This window comes from Lathyrus oleraceus, chromosome 5 (assembly GCF_024323335.1).
Source record: "Lathyrus oleraceus cultivar Zhongwan6 chromosome 5, CAAS_Psat_ZW6_1.0, whole genome shotgun sequence".
Lineage (NCBI taxonomy): Eukaryota > Viridiplantae > Streptophyta > Magnoliopsida > Fabales > Fabaceae > Lathyrus > Lathyrus oleraceus.
The window spans coordinates 629,199,233-629,214,851 of record NC_066583.1 but is presented as its reverse complement, the minus strand read 5'-3'; positions in this window follow the sequence as shown (position 1 = coordinate 629,214,851).

Sequence of the window (15,619 nt, the reverse complement as noted above, 5' to 3'; positions counted from 1 at the left end):
TCATGTTTATCCATATGCAGGGGACATTCTTGATTGAGATCCTGGTTGAGAGACTTCTTTGTTCCAGACATGAGGACCGGCTTGAAAGATGACGTCGTCTACAATTTCTTTGACCCATAGGTTGGTGTGCTGAAGGATATGATAGCGTTGATTACACCCGACCATGTGGGGATGTTCCGTGAGACTTATGGTGGTATCCTGAAGGTGGTTGTCAGGCTCACAGACAGTGATAGGAGCGCCATCCATACTCTTCTCCAGTTTTATGACCCGGGCTTGAGATGCTTTGTTTTCTCGGATTACCTGTTGGGACCTTTGATGGAAGATTATGCTAGCATCCTGGGTATCCGGATCAGAGATCAGATTCCATTCTATGTCACTAAGGGGGAACCTGATGTTGCTGAGATTTCTCGTGCTCTTTATTTGAGCCTAGAGGTGACAAAGGGGGGTTTGAAGGAGAAGGGAAAGTTACCCGGTTTTCATCTGAGTTTCTTGGAGGCTAAAGCCAAGGAGCATGCTGTTGTGGGTAATTGGAAGACCGTCTGTGCCTTGATTGCTGTCAGCATCTATGGGATCATCATGTTCCCTAATCAGAAGAACTTTGTGGACATTAATGCCATCCGGGTGTTTATGCAGAAGAATCCTATTCCTACCCTGGTTGGGGATGTATATTACTCGGTCCATAATCGGAACGAGAAGCGGCGTGGGGGATTGATCAGATGTTGTGCTCAGCTGCTGTACAAGTGGTTCATGGGGTATTTGCCTTCTAGAGGTGCTTTTGCTTTTCTTGATCCTACTGTCAAGTGGTCAGTCAGGTTGATGGGTTTGCGAGCCAATGACATAGCTTGGACTCACAATGGTATGGCTGGACGGGATTTCATTTACAGTTGTGGGAGTCTTCCCAATGTGCCTCTTATAGGAGTTCAAGGTTGCATTAATTATAACCCGACGCTTCTTAGGAGACAAATGGGGTTTGCTATGGAGGTTCCTCCTCTCGAGCGTGAGATTCAGGAGTCTTTCTATTTCCCGGCTGAGGATAATTTGTTATAGTTGAGGCAGGTGTCCGGGGCATGGCGAAATATTCAGAGAAAGGGCAAGGTTCTTTTGGCAAGGTTAACAGCAGGTCTTTTCCTCCGTTTGATGATTGGCTTAGGAAGAGGATATAGCTCACCCATCTACCATTTTCTGGAGGTAATCCTTGGTGTCCTTTGATTGAGGGGCCACGTTCTTCTGTCAGCATGGAAGAGTTCCTTGAGATGAAGAAAGCCAGAGATCAGCTGCAAGCAGAGAAGACTGAGTTGGAGATGAGTGTTGCTAGGATTCAGATGGCTAATCAAGAAATCAAAGGGAGAATGGAAGACCAGGATAAGAGACATGCCATGGAGGTGAAGCGCTTTGAGATAGATACTGCTTATTACCGCAAGATCAACCAAGCGTTGGAGTCGTCCACAAGGGAGCATGACATCACCAAGGAGAAGTTGGCTAGAGCTTCGAAGGTCATTGAGGATGAGAAGAGGAGGCAGATTCTTGTGAAGACTCAGAGGGAAGTTAGAGCCAAAGTCCTTACTACATAATGGGAAGCGGAGAAAGCAAAGATTATTGCTGAGAGAGATCATTATCTTGCTGAGAGGGATCATTATTTCCGACAGATGAAGATTCACCAGAAGGAGGTGGGGAGATTACAGCAGGAGAACACTGAGCTCAGGTTTGCTGTGAAGTTCACCAGGATGGTTGATGATGCAGAACCGTCTGTAGGACCTTCTTCAGCTTAGACTTTTGTCGCAGTTGTTATCATGTGTTGGATTACCGTCAGGCCTGTTGACGGAATTCACGTGCTTGTATTTTCTTTCTGATTCTGGAGAATTGTAATTTGACTTGTATCAGCCTGATGTATGACTTTTGCACTTGTAGTGCACTTTTGATATACAGTGGTTATTATCATTCAGTGATTGATCTTCAAGCTTTATTTGCTTATCTGTACACACTCACAACACACGCATGGTTGGTGATATCTTTGCTAAATCATAACTTCCTGCTCTGTATGGCAAAACCAGACGATTGATGTCAGAATGTTGCTGCTGAATTATTATCTGTCTCGATGAAACCAGGATCGAAAGACAGAGTGTTCCTCATACGGATAGACATTGCATTCATGTGTGAGTCATAATAACTGTCTTCTATTTTGCAGGTGTCAGCTTTTAACATGTTTGATTGACACAGGAATGATGAATCCACCCAACACAGACATTCTCGAGCTGAAAGAGAAGATGGGAGAACTGATCAATGTCATGCAAGAGTTCGCTTTGGGGCAGAAAGCAATTGCCGAGAAGGTGGGGAGGATTGAAGACTGGCTGAAGAAGGGGAAAATACAAGGAAACGCTTCGTCGTCTGGATCGAAGAAATTCTTTGGTACTGGTCAGCATAAGAAGGAGGATGGCGCGAGTGCTGTGTATGCCCAGAGAGGATACGGTGGGGATCATTACTACCAGCACACTGCTGTGGTAACGATTCCTGCTGGTAATCAATCGGTACAACAGCAACATCAGTTCCCTCAACAAAGAACACAGAGAGCTGGGTACCAATTGAGAGGAAAGGGGACTGATCGTCAGTTTGATAAGCCACCCATGACGTATGCTCTTCTGTTGAAGAAGTTGAAAGATCTCGGAATGGTACAATTGAGGACATTAGCTCCATTGAGATCAGATCAGCGGCCTCCTAATTATGATGAGAACGCCAAGTGTGAATTCCATTCTGGTGCATCTGGACATAACATTGAAGGTTGTAGAGCCTTTAAGCATGCCGTCCAAGACTTGGTGGATTCAAAGGCCCTCAATTTTACACTGTCACTGAATGTTGATGCTAATCCCATGCCGGCGCATGGTCAGGTGATGGTGGGTGTAATTGCTAAAGATTCAGATCGCGTCTGTGCGGTGGGAAAAGAGAATGACAGTGACTGTGAACTTGACTCGTAGATAAAACCGTGCGTACCAGGGATGGAAGTCCAGAACTGGAAGGCCTAAAAGATCATCACTGTCACTCATCATGAAGAGTAATATTTCTGTTTTTCAATTCTGTTTGCATGAAAGCCATACGTTTTGCCCGAAACGTAATGGTTCATTGTAAGGGCCACCTCATGTTTCATTTTGCAACATTTTGCATCATTAATAAATGGATGTTTTTCACATTAAAAGCGGTGTTCCCTGTTTTTCATTTATTTTTGCAGTTTTAAAAATAAAAATGGCAATGTTTGTTTTCATTTTTCTTTCTTTTTTGATTTGTCTCGTTCCGACTTCAAAAAACTATTCTCCTGATCTCGTTGATAACAATTCGGTTACACCTTTGTATGACTTCGATAATCCGATCTATCATGCCGAAGAATAAGGCGAAGAAGATTGTGATCTGCTGGAAATTAGCCAGGTTGTCGAAATAAGAGGAAAAGGTGATTTAATCGCACGAGGAGCGATTCAAGATTCTTATTCCAGGCATCGCCAAGGTCAGAAAGGAAGTGGAAATTGGGGCCGCTTTAGAGGCAAATGTCAAGAGCAGAATGGTAGCACTGTTGAAAGAGTGCGTTGATATCCTCGCCTGGTCTTATCAGAATATACCAGGGTCAGATACTGACATCGCGGTACGCAAGCTACCATGGAAAGAAGATTGTCCTCTAGAGAAGCAGAACGCCGGTGCCACGTATCATCGTGGAATCAAATGCTATGTTGATGACATGATAGCAAAGTCCCAAGCAGAAGAGGGGCATCTGGTAGATCCGGGACAAGTTGTTTGACAGGATCGAGACAACTCAGACTGAGGTTGAGTCCGAATTAGTGCACTTGTGGAGTGCTGTCCGGTAAACTGTTGAGGCTTATTGTGAACGGATAAGAGGAATCGAGGTTGATCCTGCTAAAAAGAAAGAAAAGAAAAGAAAAGGAAAAAGCAATGCAAGAAATGCCTGAACCGAAAACAAAAAAAGATCAAACGGTCAGATGGAATAATGATTGCCAAGGGGCATTGAAAGATAAAAGAATAAGTTGCAGGAACCTTCGATTCTGTTGCCTCCCTATGGAGAGAGACCGTATACCCTATACTTGACAGCCCTCAAGGGGTCTATGAGGTGTGTACTGGGGCAGCATGACGAGTCTGGTCGAAAAGAGCATGCAATTTACCTTAGCAAAGAGTTTACCGACTGTGAAACAATACATTCACTGCTCGAGAAAACTTGCTGTACTTTGGCATAGGCTGTTCGCCGACCGAGACAGTATATGCTGGTTCGTACCACTTTGTGGATTTCCAAGACGGATCCGATCAGGTATGTATTTGGGAAGCCAATATTGAGAAGCCAGTATTGACCGGACGGGTTGCGAAAGGGCAAATGATTTTGATTAAATACGATATACCTCTCAGAAAGCAATCCAGGGGAGTGTATTATCTGATTACCTCGCTCAGCAACCCGTAGAGGATTATCAACCGATGAAGTTTGGAGTTCCCTGATGAGGACATCGAGGTTCTCAAATCGAAAGATTGTGAAGAACCGATCCCGGAGGAGGGGCCTGACCCTGAATCCAAACGGATTCTGATGTCTGATGGGGCCATTAACATGAATGAAAGCGGAGTTGGTGCTGCTTTGGTTATGCCAAAGAGATCCCACGTTCCTTTTGTTGACCGGCTAACGGTCGAATGCACCGACAGTGTGGCTGAGTACGAAGCTGGTGTCCTGGGTATTGAACTTCGGTGCGTACGTCTACTGGGGCAAAGCCTTTCTCATTCGTATATGGAATGGAAGTTGTGCTACCGGTTGAGGTTCAGATTCCCTCTTTGAGAGTCATGATGGACGTGAAACTGCAAGAGGCTGAATGGGTAAGAACTCGGTATGAAGAGTTGAGCCTAATTGAGGAAAAGAGGCTGGCGGCCATTTGTCATGGGCAGTGGTACCAGCAGCGGATGAAGCGTGCTTTTGACCGAAAAGTGCGACCTCGTGTGTATCACGTAGGTGATTTGGTACTGAAAAGGATCCTTCCTCCTCAAAACGATCGTAGGGGCAAGTGGACACCCAATTATGAAGGTCCATTCGTGGTCAAGAAGGTTTTCTCTGGCGGAGCCTTGTTGTTGACGACCATGGATGGCGAGGATTTTCCATCCCCTGTGAATGCGGACGCAGTTAAAAAATACTTCGTATAAAGAGACCCGCTGGACGAAAAGAATAAAATAGTCCAGGCAAAAGTGGGCATCCCGGCGAACCAAAAAAAATGAAAAAGGTTCGGGCAAAAATTAGGGATAAAAAGGAAAACTGTACACCCGGCAAGTCGAAAACCCCACAAGGGCGGCTTGGGCAAAAAGGGGTATCCCGGTGGATTGAAAACCCGAAAGGGCGGTCCAGGAAAAAGAGGGATTGAAACGAACAACTGTGTCCAGCATGATCGTTTGTACTTTGGACATGACATGGATAATCCCCGGTAGGGATCAGTCGGAAGTGTCTTGTTCAGAAGGCAGGAAGTAAAGAGAGTCTGAGGACATATGGGGTGTAACCGAGTTGGAACTCGATGAGATTACGGTTTCACATTGCCATTAGGATAGATTTTTCCTTTTGTGCGCAATTACCTCTTTTCAGGAATTGCTTCCTTTGTATTGCTCAGTTTGAGCCACACTCTTTTCAATCAATAAAATGCATATTCAGTCAAATAATTTTGTTTTTGTTTTCATTACCGCTTTGATTGCAAAAACATCCGATTGTTTGTGATAAAGAATCTTTGCATTTTAAGACATACAGGTCCCTTCCAATGCATGTTTATAAGATTGAAAACTTGAAATCTTATTCGGAAGGTCGAGTGACTCAGGTGTTGAAATCTTGGCATACCTGGGGCATGGTTTTTTATCTAACGATCTCTTTTGCAGGTGTTGTTAGATATTTTCACTCACTTGCAGGTTGTGATGTGAAGCTTTTGACAAAAGATCCCCGTGGAGTCCAATCAGGGACGAGGAACGGGAGAATGGTGAAACGATGGCGAAAGACGTACGACGATCCCTGAATATTAATCAAGAAGACTCTTCAAAGTCTGAGGATTGGAAAGTTTGTATAAATCCAGGGAGTTCGATCGCCGTAGAGTATGGAAAAGTCAAAGAATACAAGGTGATGAATCAGAAAAGTCCAGACGAGTCTGGGAGTTCTCAAAAGTGGAAAGCTGACACTGGATTTGGATGTTGAAAACAAGGGTTCGACGAGTCGACGGGTGTTCTGCGCCAGAATTTCCTGGTTTCCCCAAGCAGAGTTGGGATTGTTATCTCCCCAGCAGATTCAAGGTCTGTGTCTCCCCAAGCAGAGTTGGGATGACTAGTTCCCCAGCAGATTCAAGGTCCGAGTCTTCCCTAGCAGGGTTGGGATGGTTGTATCCCCAGCAGGTTTTAGATCGGTGTTTCCTCAGCAGCCATGCCTGAAAGTTGCTATTTCCCAGCGAAGGTGTCTGTGGGTAGTTGTTTCCCCTAGCATGGCGGAGCTTGTTAATTCCCCAGCAAGTCAGAGACTGTTGTTTTCCCCGCAGAGTGAGGTGGTGGTTTCTACCCAACGAAGTCCCCAAGTGGGTTGGGTGCATAGGAGGTTATCCCTAGTGAGGGTGGCCTATTTCCCAGCAGCAGTGCTATTCCTCAGCAGGGTGGAGGTTGGAGTGTTAGTGGGTTCCTCAGCAGAGTGCCTCAAGCTCCCCAGGAGAGTCCCTCGAGGGGGATACTTTTTATGCATGCATCATTTAGGAGATCATAGCATATTGCATAATGAATTGCGTAGCATTTCCATAATTATGGAGCATTGCGCTAAAAAAAACCATGCATCGTCATTGCAAGCATCAGCTAGTCTCAAGTCGTGGTTACCGTTTGATATTTGGTTTTGCCAGTGGGTGAAGATGCTACTCAAGTCGTGGTTACCGTTTGAGAAGTGGTTTCGCTAGTTGGAAAATCAGCATCAGCATTGCAAGCATCAGCTAGTCTCAAGTCGTGGTTACCGTTTGAGATTTGGTTTTGCCAGTGGGTGAAGATGTTACTCAAGCCGTGGTTACCGTTTGAGAAGTGGTTTCGCTAGTTGGAAAATCAGCATCAGCATTGCAAGCATCAGTTACTCGAGCCGTGGTTACCGCTTGAGATTTGGTTTCGCCGGATGGTGAAGATGTTACTCTGAGGAGTTTAACATCATGACGTTGGGTCAGTGGTATTCCCCAGTAGTGCGATACTGGAGGAGATTTATGTCGTGCGAGATAGAAGTTGGAAGATGTTACTCTGAGGAGTTTAGCATCATGGCGTTGGAGTAACAATGTTCCCCAGTAGTGCGATATTGGAGGAAATTTTTCTATCGGACGGAGATGGAAATAAAATCAAAGAACGTTACGCGATCAGCGCGAAAATACATTTCAATTGGAGAAAAGGAAGTGTTGCGGCATTTTCTGGAGAACGGGGTTCAAACGGAGATTGAAGTTGAAGATTATATCCGGGATGAGGTCCTCAGGATTATCTTCTGATCATGTGTCACCTTAGACTTTGGCTGAGGCCAACAGAAGTCGTTATGGGTGTCTTCTGAAGAAGAAATGCACATGTTACCTTCCTTTCGTGAAGGTGTACCCTCTGATATGTCGCCATCAGAGTGGTGTTTTGGTGTTATTTCCGACGTTGCCAGCGGAATTATCACAAGAAGCGGAGAACGGGGTTCAAATGGAGAAAGGGAAGTGTTGCGAAATTTTCTAGAGAACGGGGTTCAAATGGAGAAAGGGAAGTGTTGCGGCATTTTCTGGAGATCGGGGTTCAAATGGAGAAAGGGAAATGTTGCGACATTTTCTGGAGAACGGGGTTCACAATGGCGATCACAAGTTATCGTCAGGCGACTGGGGTTCAATTGGAGAGCGGGGTTCATTGTTTGGCAAACAAGACTACTATGAAGATGTCGGGGTTCGACTGCGGTGATCCGGGATCATCTGCACGAAAGAAAATATTTGTTCGGGGTTCAAGAAAAGCAAAAAAAAGATTATCAATCAGAAAGTTCCGGGGTTCAAGAAAAAGTAAAAAAATAAAAATAATAATAATACCAGCGGATGAGCGGTGTTCAGGCCATGGTTATTCCTGGGTTACCATTTATTTTGGTATCCAGGTCAACCATTTATTTCGGTATTCAGGCCGACTTTCTCCGTACCAGACGGATTCTTCTTTTGAGATTGCTTCTTTGCCAATTCTGACAGGCATTGTTGATTATTTTCCCATCAGAGTGCAAATTGTTCGTCTGTTCTTGGTATTCAATCACTCTTCACCCTGATCATCTGAAAGCCGAGGCTATTCATAACGACAGGTTCACAGTGGATTGAATAGGGGCAGCTGTAACACCTCAAAATTTGCCCTCCTCTCTTGGGACTAGCTTATCATATTGCATTTCATCTTTTAGGACATTAGGCATTACATCTTTGCATATCATATGGAACATTGAGCAAGTCATCCTCCTAGGTCTTTCTCAGAAGATGGAGAGGGTAAGAGATGCAAGCCTAAGGGTCTTATGAATTGATCACTAGCCATCTGAGGGTTTGTGCTTCAATTAGGGTTGTTTGGTTCCTCAAGGAGGTTGGGTATTATCTTGGTTGAAATGGTACATCATCATCATCAAGGTTCATTATTCCTGATCAGATTCCTTGGGATTAGGGTTTTGACCTCTGGTCAACCCTAATCAGTTGCATTATACCAATCAGGATTTTTCAAGGAGATGAGGTCTTTTATGAGATGGGGATCATCATATGGTTTTATGGAGCTTGTATAAGCTAGGGTTTCATGTTGGAGTCATTTCATCAAGTGGTTGAGGTTCAAAATCATCTGTGCATGGCCAAGTCATCTATCAACTGCAAAAGTCAACTGCAAAGTCAACTGTTGGATTTGGAGGTGGGAAGTGATTAGAAATACTTCATTCATGTTCAAACAAGTCTCATTTGACTTTTCAAACATCAACATTGAAGAAAATAAAGTCGGGACAAAACTTTACAAAAATAGTAAGTGACCTGTAATTTGAAATTGCCAAAAATGGAAAGGTTTTCAACTCAAGATTACATCATCAAGAAAGCTTCAAATGAAATTTTGTTGAATATGAAAGTTGTAGATCTTTCTCTCCTATTTCCAAAAAGTCATGGATCATGGATTTCTCATGTGTGGTTAAGGAGATATGGTTCAATCTTGACAAAGTGAACATGGAACTTCAAATGGGCATAACTTCTCAACCAAAACTCCAAATCAAGTGGCTCTTTTTGCATTGTTCTTGTTTTGACATATAGTTTCCAAATTTTGCATTACATGGCATGAATTACATTCACATAAATATTTGGAAATTCACTTGATTTTTGGAGGGAAAATGGAATTTAAATTTTGTACATCATTTGCACATGTGACCATCACCATTGGCTCCAAAACAGCATTTTGAGGGAAATTAAGTGGAAATTCGTACTGTTCACCATGCATTTTCATGCATAAGGGTGAAAAACTCAAATTTGCAAAACACCTCCAAACTTAATCCATTTTCATTAGCATTTGGTTTAGGCTTAATTAAACATGATTAACATTGCATATAAATGCTTAATCATAACAGAATTCATCACAATTCCCAATCTTAGATCTAGAATCACAAAAGTCTCTCAAAATTCTCTCTCAAAATTTCTCCAAATTTCTTCACATAACTTCACTTTCTCTTCATTAATTCCTCATTCTGAAGCATTTGTGAGCAAGATTGAAGGAAGATTCAAAGGAAATCGTGGCAAGGTTGAAGCATACATCAAGATTAAGCAACAATGGTGAAATCAAAATTCTGTTGAATCAAGAGCATTTGAACCTCAAGCCTTCATCCATTCACTTGTACAAGCATTCAAGAAGACTTTTGAAGCATTGCCAGGCTTGGAACACGCGAATTACAAAGTTGCACTCCAAGAGGTCACAGATTCGATCTCTTTATTTCTTGAAATTGTTATGCTAATCTTGTAGATCTCTTTGTTGTGATGATTCTGAGCTTTGAACCACTAAAATCCATGCATTATTGAACAAGTTATGGTGATTTGAAGTTTTGTGTATGAAACTTGAATTGTTCGATTCTCTTTGTTTATGATGTTATATGCTTAGCCAATAGTTGATTCTTGATCTATAATGAAAGATCTTCATGTACATGTGCTCATATTTGAGATCTGGAACGAATGTTCTTGAGGTGGTTGAAGGATTCACTGTTCATGCATGAACGCGTGAAGAAGATGAGTTTCAGAGCTAAGGCCACAGTTTTTCTTGATGCATTCTGGCCACGTTAAAGCGTTGCCTTAGGTTGCGCTAGGGCTCGCCTGTGATTGGCTGCATGGGAAGCCCATGCAGCGCGCGTCAATTCCCATTTGAATTGCTCCTAGGTTCGAATCCAGACCATGCTCATTTTCCAATTGCTCAATTCATTTTCTTCCTTCACATTTCATGCATTGTTCTTCATTTTCTTTATTTTTTCTTCACCTTTAAAAATGCATAACAAATCAAATATTGATCCAAAAATTGTGTGGTTTTTTGCATTATGTCATATTTTTTGTCTAGTTTTTTATGAATATTATTTTGCAAATTGTGCTTGGCTGGATTTTGTTTTGCCCTAGGGTTCTTGTACATGTATCATGTTTTGTACCTTGCCTTGCTTCTTCATTTGTGAAATGCTCAATTTTAATCCAATGCTCATGAAATTTTACATGTTGAAACTAGACATCTTGCTGGACATTTTGGTGTTGAGTTTTCATTTTTATCAATTGCCATTGCTGATTTATGATTTTTCTAAGTTAGGTGTGACAATTTGTGTCACACCTTGTGATGTCCAACATGATTGATGAATTTTCCATAGCAAATGAATTCCAAATGCCTTGATTTTTTGTATGATGTTTGATATGAATTTTGTGAATGTTCATGATTTTTGGTGGAATTTTTGGATTGATTTCTGATTTGATTGAGATTTTTCATTCTAGATGGTCATATGTGAGCTTTTGAGTTGCATTGAATTTCATTCTTTTGTGAAATGCTTGTGGTTTATCCAATGAATGTGCAATTTTGCACACTATTTCTAGACATGTTGAATGGTGTTTTGGCTTTGGTTTGAGGTTTTTACCATGTTTCATTTATGTTTTAGGCTTGTGCTAAGTTGGTGTGCCAAGTTGTGTCACATATGTGCTTGATTGTGCTTACCTTGAATTATGCAATTTGATTACCATGCCTAATGTTGCCCAATTGCCTTGATTTTTTGTGTGATGATCATGTTGTATGTTCTGTTTACCCATGATTTTTTCCAAGATTAATTGAATCATTTTTGAATTAATGTGCATTTGTTCATTCTGGTGTCACAATGTGATCACAACTTGCATACCTTGCCATGTTTGGTTCATGAAATGCTATTGGTGATTGATATTGAGATGAGACCTTTTGGATTGTGTTCTTGATTGAATGAATTTGATTCATGTTAAATTTCATGTTCTGTTTTGGATTTTTCCTCCATCTTTGACCCTAGGGTTTGACCTAGTGGTTGGTTGCTTATGTTTGAGTTTTGATTTCAGGTTGAGCATTCAAGTTCCATAGTTGTTGGTGCTCTATCACTTGAGCCTTTGATGTCTACTTTTGAATACTAACCTTGTGTGTTTTGTAGGGTTGTTAACTCATTTGAGTTTGACTTGTTGGCTTATGCCTTTGCTCATTGGGTTTGACTGTTTGATATTCATGTTGTCTGTTTGTCTGTACAGTTGAACTGATTTGTGTGATGTTTCCACAGGTACATTAGTTGCTTAAGTTCACTTTGAACTTTGCTTTTGCTTGGTTGCTTAACCACTGAGGTATAATTCCTCTGACTTCATGTAGTCTGGAAGACCTGTCCTGTTACTTGGGCAGGCACCTGTCTGAAGCCCTCCTTAAGAGGCAATGCTTGTGTATGTTTATCTTTGTGCCAAGTAGGAAAAGTCCTTTGTTAAGGCAATTGGCAGATAAAAGAGATGTGTAGTCAATCTCCTGCTATTCAGTGTGTCATCCACTTTGCTCACACCTTGTGTTGATGCATTGTGGATATTAACCCAAGATCTTTGTTGAGTCAGTCATATATGGAGAAGAGTTCCAACTTTCTGAACTCCCGCACTTTCATTTGTCTGAAGCTCTCCCAGGCCAGGGATAAGAGCTGTGAGGTCTTACCCTCACTTCCCATTTCATCAACTTCACCCCAACTCTCAATGTTAGGGTTAAGAGCTAACATCACCCTGTTACAGTGGCTTGTTTGTCGAGGTTGACATGACCCCTCGACTAAAGCTTAACCTTGTGTGAGCCCATCTGTTTGTATATAGTGTGTGTGCTTGCTCTTGTGTTTGTATGACTTTGCTTGTGCTGTTTAGGGTAGCTTGCTGCCTGTGCAAGTTAGATAGAAACCTTAACCTAGGACCATTGTGGATTGCATGATAACTATTAGGCTCGAGTCAGGCTCCCTTCTAGTTTGTCATTTCCCAGTCTCTGGTTAGGAGAGAGTTTCTCCCCTGTTAAGGGGAACTACGTTGCCCTGATCCTCATACCAGATGAGGTACGTAGGCAGGAGATCGTACGAGATCTCTCCGGGCACCCTTTTTCTTTTTTGTGTGTGTTTGCTTGATAGCTAGCAGGCTCGAGTACCAGACTCCCTGTTAGCTTGTTTGTTCAACCTTTTTGTTGCTTTTGACGACTCAGCATCCGGTTAACCCCTTTTGTGTGTGTTTGGAGTCCGACATAAGTCCAGCGATTGGCAGTTGGTTTCCTGTGTGTGTTTGTTGGTTCGGAGTCTGATGTAAGTCCAGCGATTGGCATTCGGTTTCCATGTTTGCCTGTTTGTGTGGAGTCTGACATAAGTCCAGCGATTGGCAGTCGGTTTCCTGTGTGGGTTTTGTTTGGCATGCGTGAGCCGAACTACGGTAGCTCTGATTCTCATTCCCGATGAGATACGTAGGCATAGGATGCGATATCCTAGCGAGCCCGTTCCTCTCTTATCCCACCTGTGTTGTTTCCGGTGTGTGTGTGTTTTCTTTTGAGCAGTGTTTAGCAACCTTTCTTCTATTCTTTTTGAGCGTGGATCCCGTCGAGTACGACGGATGCGTAGGGGTGCTAATACCTTCCCTTCGCATAACCGACTCCCGATCCCATCTCTCTTTGGTCGCGAGACCATTTCCTTTCCAGGTTTACTTCGAGCGTTTCCTTTCCCTCTTTGGGATAAATAACGCACGGTGGCGGCTCTGTTTGTTTTGTTTTTCCCGCCGGTTGTTTTTCGCGGATGCGATAGACATAAGGCAATCTTTGGTCGAGATGCATAAGCTGTTGTGTGAACACATCCATTACGAGCATGACCATGATAGGTGCCAGGTGTGCACTATCAACGAGAGAGGATGCCGACAAGTTAGAAAGGACATCCATGAATGATTGATCAGGGAATGATTGAAATACTTCAGAATCGTAACGAGGACGAAGTCGATGTTATCTCCCCTGTATTCAGGATTCCTAAGCCTGTTGTCGTCAAATATGATGGCAGCAAGAAGAAGGTATCACCAGCTCTTGTGATCAAGCCAGCGGGCCCTGTCCCGTATTCACCAGACAAGGTTGTTCCCTACAGATACAACGTTGTGATGGTAGAAGATGGGAAGGAGGTGTCGTTGCCCTCAACCTCTGTGGTTAGCATTTCTGACGTCAGTGGTGTGACCCGTAGTGGTCGTGTTTTCTCGGCTCCGCCGAAATCCCATGAAGATGTCATGAAGAAGGTTGTTGTTAATCCTGCCGGTCCCGTGGGGACTTCTTCTTCTAATAATCTTGCTCCTGTTGTGAAGGGTGTTGACCCTGTTGTTGTGAAGAATAACACTTCTATCCTGGTTGGCCAGTCTGGCATTATAAAAGAGGATGGTGATGAGATGCTGAGGCTCATCAAGAGGAGTGAATACAATGTTGTTGATCAGCTGCTACAAACTCCATCAAAGATATCTATCTTATCTTTGTTGATGAATTCTGAGCCACACCACGAAGCTTTGTAGAGGGTGTTCGACGTGGCATACGTGGATCACGATGTCACTATAGAGCAGTTTGATAACAGTGTTGCAAATATAATCGCTTGCAACAATTTGAGCTTCTGTGATGCTGATCTTCCCGAGGAGGGAAAAGACCAAAATTTGGCTCTACACATTTCTATGATCTGTAAGGATGATGCCTTGTCCAATGTGTTGGTGGATACAAGATTATCGCTTAATGTGTTGCAGAAATCCACTCTGGCCAAACTTTCATACCAGGGGCCTCCCATGAGGCAAAGTGGAGTGGTAGTGAAGGCGTTTGATGGATCGCGCAAAACCGTGATCGGAGAATTGGAACTCCCAATCAAGATTGGACCTAGTGATTTCCAGATTAATTTTTAGGTCATGGATATTCATCGTCTTACAGCTGTTTGCTTGGCAGACCATGGATTCACGAGGCAGGCTCCGTGACATCCACCTTACACCAAAAGTTGAAGTTTGTGAAAAACAAGAAGTTAGTGGTGATAGGGGAAGAGAAGGCTCTCTTGGTCAGTCATCTATCTTCATTTTCCTACATTAATGCTGAGGATGAGGTTGGGACTCCGTTTCAAGCCTTGTCTATTGCTGAGCCTTCAAGGAAAGGACTTTCTTCATCTGTCTCCTACAACGACACGAAGTTGGCCATTGAGCATGGTGCTACTACTGGTTTGGGGAAAATGATCAAATTGGAAGATAACAAATCCCAAGCTGGCATAGGATACTCTTCTGGTGTTTCTAATGAGCGTGGGCTGTTCCAGAGTGGAGGTTCCATCCACACTGTTGAAGATCAGGAAGCTATTGTCGTTGTGGAAGATGATGAAGAGAAAGACCTTGGCAACTTTGTCATACCAGGCAGAATCTACAATAATTGGGTTGTTGTCGATGTTCCAACAGTTATCCATAAGTCCACGTAATGTGTTCATTTTGTTTGAAAACCCTTCTCCCATGCCAAAAGGAGAAGTGAAGACATTGTTGGCACATTTCGATTAATACAATGATATTCATTCAATAATCACTTGTTAAATGTTTGTTTTTCCAAATTATTTTTCCTTTTTGATTTTTGCATGAAATTGGTGATCACCATAAAACCCTAAAAAGAGAATAAAATCAATCTTTTCATCTACATAATGATTTGTCTTGTTTGAATTATGAAATCTTTTTTATACTCAAAATCATTATGCAGGTTGATCAAACCCATTGAACATAATGATCCAACACCATCTCCCAACTTTGAGTTCCCTGTATTTGAAGCTGAAGAAGATGATGTTGAAGAGATTCCTGATGAGATTACCCGTCTGCTTGAGCACGAGGAGAAGATCATTCAGCCACATCTTGAGAATCTGGAAATAGTCAACTTGGGGTCTGAAGACTGCATTCGTGAAGTAAAGATTGGGGCACTCCTTGAAGAGTCTGTAAAGAAGGGGTTGATAGAGTTGCTATGAGAATATATCGACGTCTTTGCCTGGTCGTATAAAGATATGCCTGGTCTAGATACTGATATCCTGCAACATTTCTTGCCATTGAAGCCTGAGTGCCTACCTGTGAAGCAGAAGCTCAGAAGAACTCATCCTGATATGGCAGTG